The following is a 5,906-nucleotide window of genomic DNA, read 5'->3' on the forward strand; positions in this document are numbered from 1 at the left end:
AATATATTCCTACATCCTATATTCGCGACAGAACATTAATGTCTACATCAAAATTACTACTGATATATAAACCCTACACATTATTTTGGTAAACAAATTCAATTTGATAATCTATTGCTAAAAATAAAAAGTCCATTTACTCACACAAAAAAAAAGAGTGTATGAAAACAGTCAGGGGGGTATTCAATTGTTGCCGTTAACGCTCTCAAACGAGCGCTCTAAAAATATTAGCGTTAATACGGTAATTACTTGCTAAATTTCATCTCGCAGCTCCCTGAGCTACAAGATGAAATTCAGCGAGTAAACTACCGTATTAACGGTATTTACGCGCATATTACCGTATAAACTGTAATATTTTTCGAGCGCTCGTTTTTTTTTGTTTTAGCGCGTTAAAAGCAACAATTGAATACCCCCCTCAGAGTGCAATCGATATCATTAATAGTTATGTAATTCCATATGTACCTAATTACTACATTATATATTAGCTTTATCAAACATTACAGTCTCTGTATATTTTTTAACATATTCTTTTTATTATTGACAATTAAAGGTGTTAGGGCCATAATAGTTTAACATATCTTTGAACTTAGATGAACATATATACTTTTCCCGACCATGCTTGTTAGTACTATATGTTGTCATGTATTCTATAGCCGTGTTTGCTACTAGCCATTTTTGTCATACTCACAAAGCATTACACCAGTTAGTATGTGTTTAATACCAATAATAGGTCAGATGTTTTGTTGTGTTCATAATTGGTATTTAATTAGACCTTAACCTTTTGTTCTTGGAGGAATTGTTATTATTAACCAATATTTTATTTTAACTGCTGCCATTTATGATGTATAATTGTCTATGTTTATATTAATTCAGATGTAAATTAAAGCAAATTTATGTATACCTTGTAATGTACATATTTTAAAGAATAAATATAATTATTTTTTTATTATTATATTCTCAACCATTGTTAATCATATTGTGCAATACTGTTATATACATGTTATTATAAATCTTTCTAATTTTTACATTTAAATGTTTTTAACTGTTTTACATACAACCAATTATTTATTATTTAAAACATAGTTCATTTTGTCACGTAAGCATTGCACAGACACATTCTTTTGTATATGTGGTAATTTATTGTTAATTTATTAATATTGTCATTATTAAAAACAGTAGGTTTAATGTTGTTAATGTACAATTCACAGATCACATACATACACATACATACATTGGCCAGACAAATCTGTTCTTCTCAATTCTTCATTTACACTGTATTTTTGCAAAAAGCAAAAAGGACATTGTTAGCATAAGAAACTGTATAGAAAATAATAACAATATATGTAAATTTCCTGTTTAAAACACTTCAATCACTGTAACGTCTGTAACGTCTTTTAAGCATAACTACAAAAATATATATGTTATATCATAGCCCTTATAAGATAAGTACTTACATTTGATTAGGAAATAAAAGACCCTATGTCATCACTCCACCATATGCCAGTTATATTCATGGATAGAAGTGATGGACCCCAGTTTGTCTTTGCAATAGTTTTCTGTATGGAATAGAGATTATAATAACAATGTAATTCTTCTTTATTGTACATTGGATCCTATAAGACAAGCTCTTAATCTTCATCCAATTTAATATCTGTCCTAATAATGGAAATGTGTTTAAAAGTAAATACAGTCTTACTTAATGAAAAAAAAATTATTATATTTTCATAGTCAAATCTAATACATATAATCACCCTAGTTGTCTTCGATAATAATTTTATGTTCATATTCTTCTCCATGTGTATTTATGAATCCTTTAATGTAATCTTAAAGACACTTGCTTATTTGCTGCGTATTTTCTTACCTATAAGCAAAAAAATGAAAACACACAATTTAGTTGAAAATTAAGAAAATTAACTTGGTCATTAAATAGTTTGCATCCACTGTATTCTATAGATCCTTTCTATTGTTGAAATGGTCATAGGCCTGAGGTAATTGTTATTCAGCACCCTCATCTTCTTAACATACAACATGTCCTTTATTTCCTAGGTAGAAAAAGGTCACAGTTAATATAAAACTAGCAGTAAAAGGTAGTTTGTAACATGTGGTAGCGCAGTGCTCAGACATTGCTCTAAGTGCAAACTTACGGGCAATTTTTGGGAGGGCAGCTTGACATCCAGACTTGTGTAAAGACCACCTCAGGCACACTATTTCCTACAGGAAAAACAACATTTTAAGCAAAAAAACATCAATTGCCTGTTAATTTTGGTCGCGCAGCGGTCAACATTGCTCTAAGTGCATACTTACAGGCAATTTTCGGGAGGCCAGCTTGCATTACATTTATTGTATTGGCACAACCAACTTGTTTATCAATGGTAGGTGATCCCTCTTAAATATGTCATTAGGTCCACTGTTTCCCTTTGGCCGATGCATGTTTGTAATGCAGTTTCCCGTTCTTTTGGCTCCCGTCGTGGCGGTGTCCTTCCAGTGTCGGTAGTCACCTTCTGTATTTGGGCTTTTGTGGTGTTTTGTTATTTAATGAAGTAGATGATTAGGTTGAACACACCTAACTTCTTCTCGCCCAATATACTGTTCCAACGCCGATGCCAACTTTCCAATTTATTATTTGTTCACAGGATGCCCACCTATTATTTTCATGCACCAACCACATTCTGGGGGGGAACATCGGTGCTGTTCTTGTAGATTGGCTGTGAGTTCTTTCGCGTCGTCTACAAAGAACATAAATTTCTTCAAAATATTTAATGACCGGTTCTGTCTTTTCAATTCTTCAAAGGCATCTGGGATCACGTTCGGGGGCAAAAAGGCAAGGGCTTGCAAATGCCTCATGCGGAGTGCAAAAGCTGGGTCAGTGCCACACAGCTGAGCTAATCCTGCTGTCTGTATGCTACGGTAAAGGCTCTGACCCGGGTGAAACAAGCAACATTTATGCTGGCAGGTTCCAAATTCTAGCTGAATGGCGTTTATTGCAGCTATCTTGAAATCGGTGAGGATATATTGTGGTGCCAGGTCGATGTCAAATTCCATGGCCTAATCCTGGAGTTCTTCTAGAAACTTTTGATAGCACTCCTGGCTTTTACTGGAAAGTAATCCATAAACCAGTGGCACAAAACGTCTGGTGTGTTCATTAGTACCAACCATAGCATGGATGGTGTATATCTGTCTAAATAATGTTGGGCACGTTTTGAAGTTACCATCCATCACCCAATATGCGGTTTTTCCAAATTTTCACGAGTTGCAAACAGTAAAATTTACACTCCCATTCAGCCCCTACAGCACAAAATGTTTTTTTCCAGGTGTGAAGCTGAATCTGATCCTAGCTCTAAATCAAACTTTTCTGTGAATGTTCGGGAGAGTCATGAATTTCGAGTATTTCACAGGAGAGCAGGCCCACTTCCTAGTAAAGCGGTTGGGACGGGGGGCCGCACTGATGCAATTTGCAGTGAATCAGGTCATTTTAGCCCTGTCCCCACGGCTGACTGATGCAACTTTGAAATGAATAGTACAAATCCCCTCATCACACCCACATCCCGGTTGTTACTTGAACTTGTCTCCGGGATCTCACAGAAGGGATTTACATAAAGTTTCAAGTATGATCTAAATAAGCCCCTAAAATAGGTATTTCCATTCAGGTAAATGTCACTAACATTTAAAATACAAGTTGGAATTCCTACAGAAGGTTCAATACAGGCCTTTAAATTACAATACCCAAAACTTACTGTCTGTATAAAGACGCTTTCTCATACTGACAAAATAACTTACTGTAATACCTCATAACGGATAGAGGATGAGAAGTTCTGCCCTTATACCTGTATATGTGTGTTTATGTATTGTTTGTGATCTTATCTTTCCTATGAATTAGTGCTATGTTAATTTAAGTGTGTCTATATGAAAGGTATTAATATGCAGTTGTTAATATTATCCACTGATAAGTGTCTTTCCTTACACCATTTCCTTCTGCCTCAATAGCTGATGTTCTCTCTATGGACAATTACACAGTTCTTGTATTCTGTTATGTTGGATCTCATTTTAGTATATGATCTGTATGTTTGATAGAATCTATTTTACTAAATTTTGCTATGGGGTCCTCAAATGTCTAGGTTAACTCTTTAACCAAGGTAATGTAAAGGATCCCCTGAATAGGAATAACATTATTATACAATTGCTAAGCACACACATATTGTTATGACACACACATATTTTCTGCAAGATTTGATTCTGTGCTGTGCAGTATAACTTGGCCTATTGCCTTTACTACCTGATACAGTGAATACAAGAGTGTATCATGTAAATCCACGTTGTGCAGGCAGGGGTTGTGGTGTTCAGCTCTGGGCTGAGCCTGCTATCCTTCACTCTAATAGAATCCAGCAGAGCTTAGTGCTCTGGGTCAAAGAGAGGTCAGATGAAGGAAGTGCATCTTTTTTTTATCTAAATATAATATACAGCATCATTGAAATGCTCAATATACAACACGCAATTCTGCTTATTTTTAATATAAGAACCAGAAACATACATATATTTCAACTTGTACAATATATTTTATTTTTGGACATTTGTCACTTTGATTTATGCTCATTATACATCTCCTTTAATATCGATACCCAGGAAGCAGGATTGATTTTTCAAGATCAATAAATTTACCAGTACTTGGAGGAGAGTACTGCAGATGCCCTGGAACGACTGCTGTGATGCTGACGCCAGACCTGGAGTGTAATTTAGAATAGTTAAACAACATGGAAGGAAATTGCAAGTATACCTTCCAAAGAGGGTGTGTCCACAGCACAACTGGGACGTGGCCATCAACCCAGAGGACTGACTAACTCTGTAAAGCGCTAGGCTGCCCATTACATGCCTCCCTTCCCGAAACATTCCCACCCACGGGACAAACATGTCCCTGAGCCACACAGAACTCAAAAATCTGGACTGACCTGCTGAAATCAGACAGTTGGGAGGCATGAAATATGTCTACTAATGTGTGTCAGCTTGTAACTTTACTATTACAGCAGGGTATATTCATACTTGCCCACTCTACCTGGGTAGGTCTCCCAAACTCCTGGGAGAGTAGGGCATTCTCGCACATCTGCCCACTTCCTAGTGAAGTGGGCAGAGTTTGCTGCCTCCTTGACGCAATTCTAAGAGAATCACGTCATTTTGGCCGACCCTCCAAGGTAAAATGATGCATTTGTGTCATTGCATCACTGGGACGGGGCTAAAATGACATCAGAGTGGGTGTGGCCAGCCATCAAAGTGGCGAGCCCAGACACTAGAGTCGGAGTGGTCAGCCTACGAAGGACAGTTAGCACCATAGTGTAGTATATAAAGAATGCAGTGTGTATATAAAGAATACACAGTGTTATGAATCCTACTGCATTCACAAAGAGCAACGGAAGTATTAAGCAAAGTGCCCTTATTCATTTAAATACATAAACAAATATAACTCAAATCCATGGATAAGAACAGGTTCCAAAAGATACTGTATAGTAAAATGGCAGGAACAGGTATTATAAGTTTACCCCAGTCCGGAATTGGCAGGTGGCAAGGCTGCGACTGGGTGTGGTCCATCGGCTCAGCTCTCACTCTAGGGATCCCGCAACCAGAGGGGCCTGGCTGTGATTACTCTGGTACCCCAGGGGACCAGTCCATGCCTGTGTAAATGGGTGAGTAATCATGAGACAAGTATAATAAACAGAGCTAGTGTTTAAGCAAAATAAACTATATAATAAATGTAAAAAATACACTTTTGAAAAGAATGTAGATGATCTATATTTCTGATAACAATAAAGTGACAACTAGCAGCGCTGAACATGTCTCTTGCCAGGAATGCTTTCCATTGGCAAATTTGGCCACCTTCCAACAATATTCCATGAGCTCACAATCAATTTGGATATGTT

General features: G+C 36.7%; 1 long non-coding RNA gene across 1 annotated transcript; it reads right to left on the reverse strand.

Annotated features, from left to right (window-relative positions):
* Nucleotides 1–1,472: 1,472 nt before the first annotated feature.
* On the reverse strand, nt 1,473–5,648 carry LOC142100044 (uncharacterized). The gene is made up of 3 exons (XR_012678668.1): nt 5,529–5,648; nt 1,752–1,861; nt 1,473–1,556 (listed from the first exon to the last, which is right to left on the reverse strand). It is a non-coding gene; the product is annotated as an uncharacterized LOC142100044 (long non-coding RNA).
* Between the last annotated feature and the right edge of the window lie 258 nt (nt 5,649–5,906).

Source organism: Mixophyes fleayi, chromosome 8 (genome assembly GCF_038048845.1).
Source record: "Mixophyes fleayi isolate aMixFle1 chromosome 8, aMixFle1.hap1, whole genome shotgun sequence".
NCBI lineage: Eukaryota > Metazoa > Chordata > Amphibia > Anura > Limnodynastidae > Mixophyes > Mixophyes fleayi.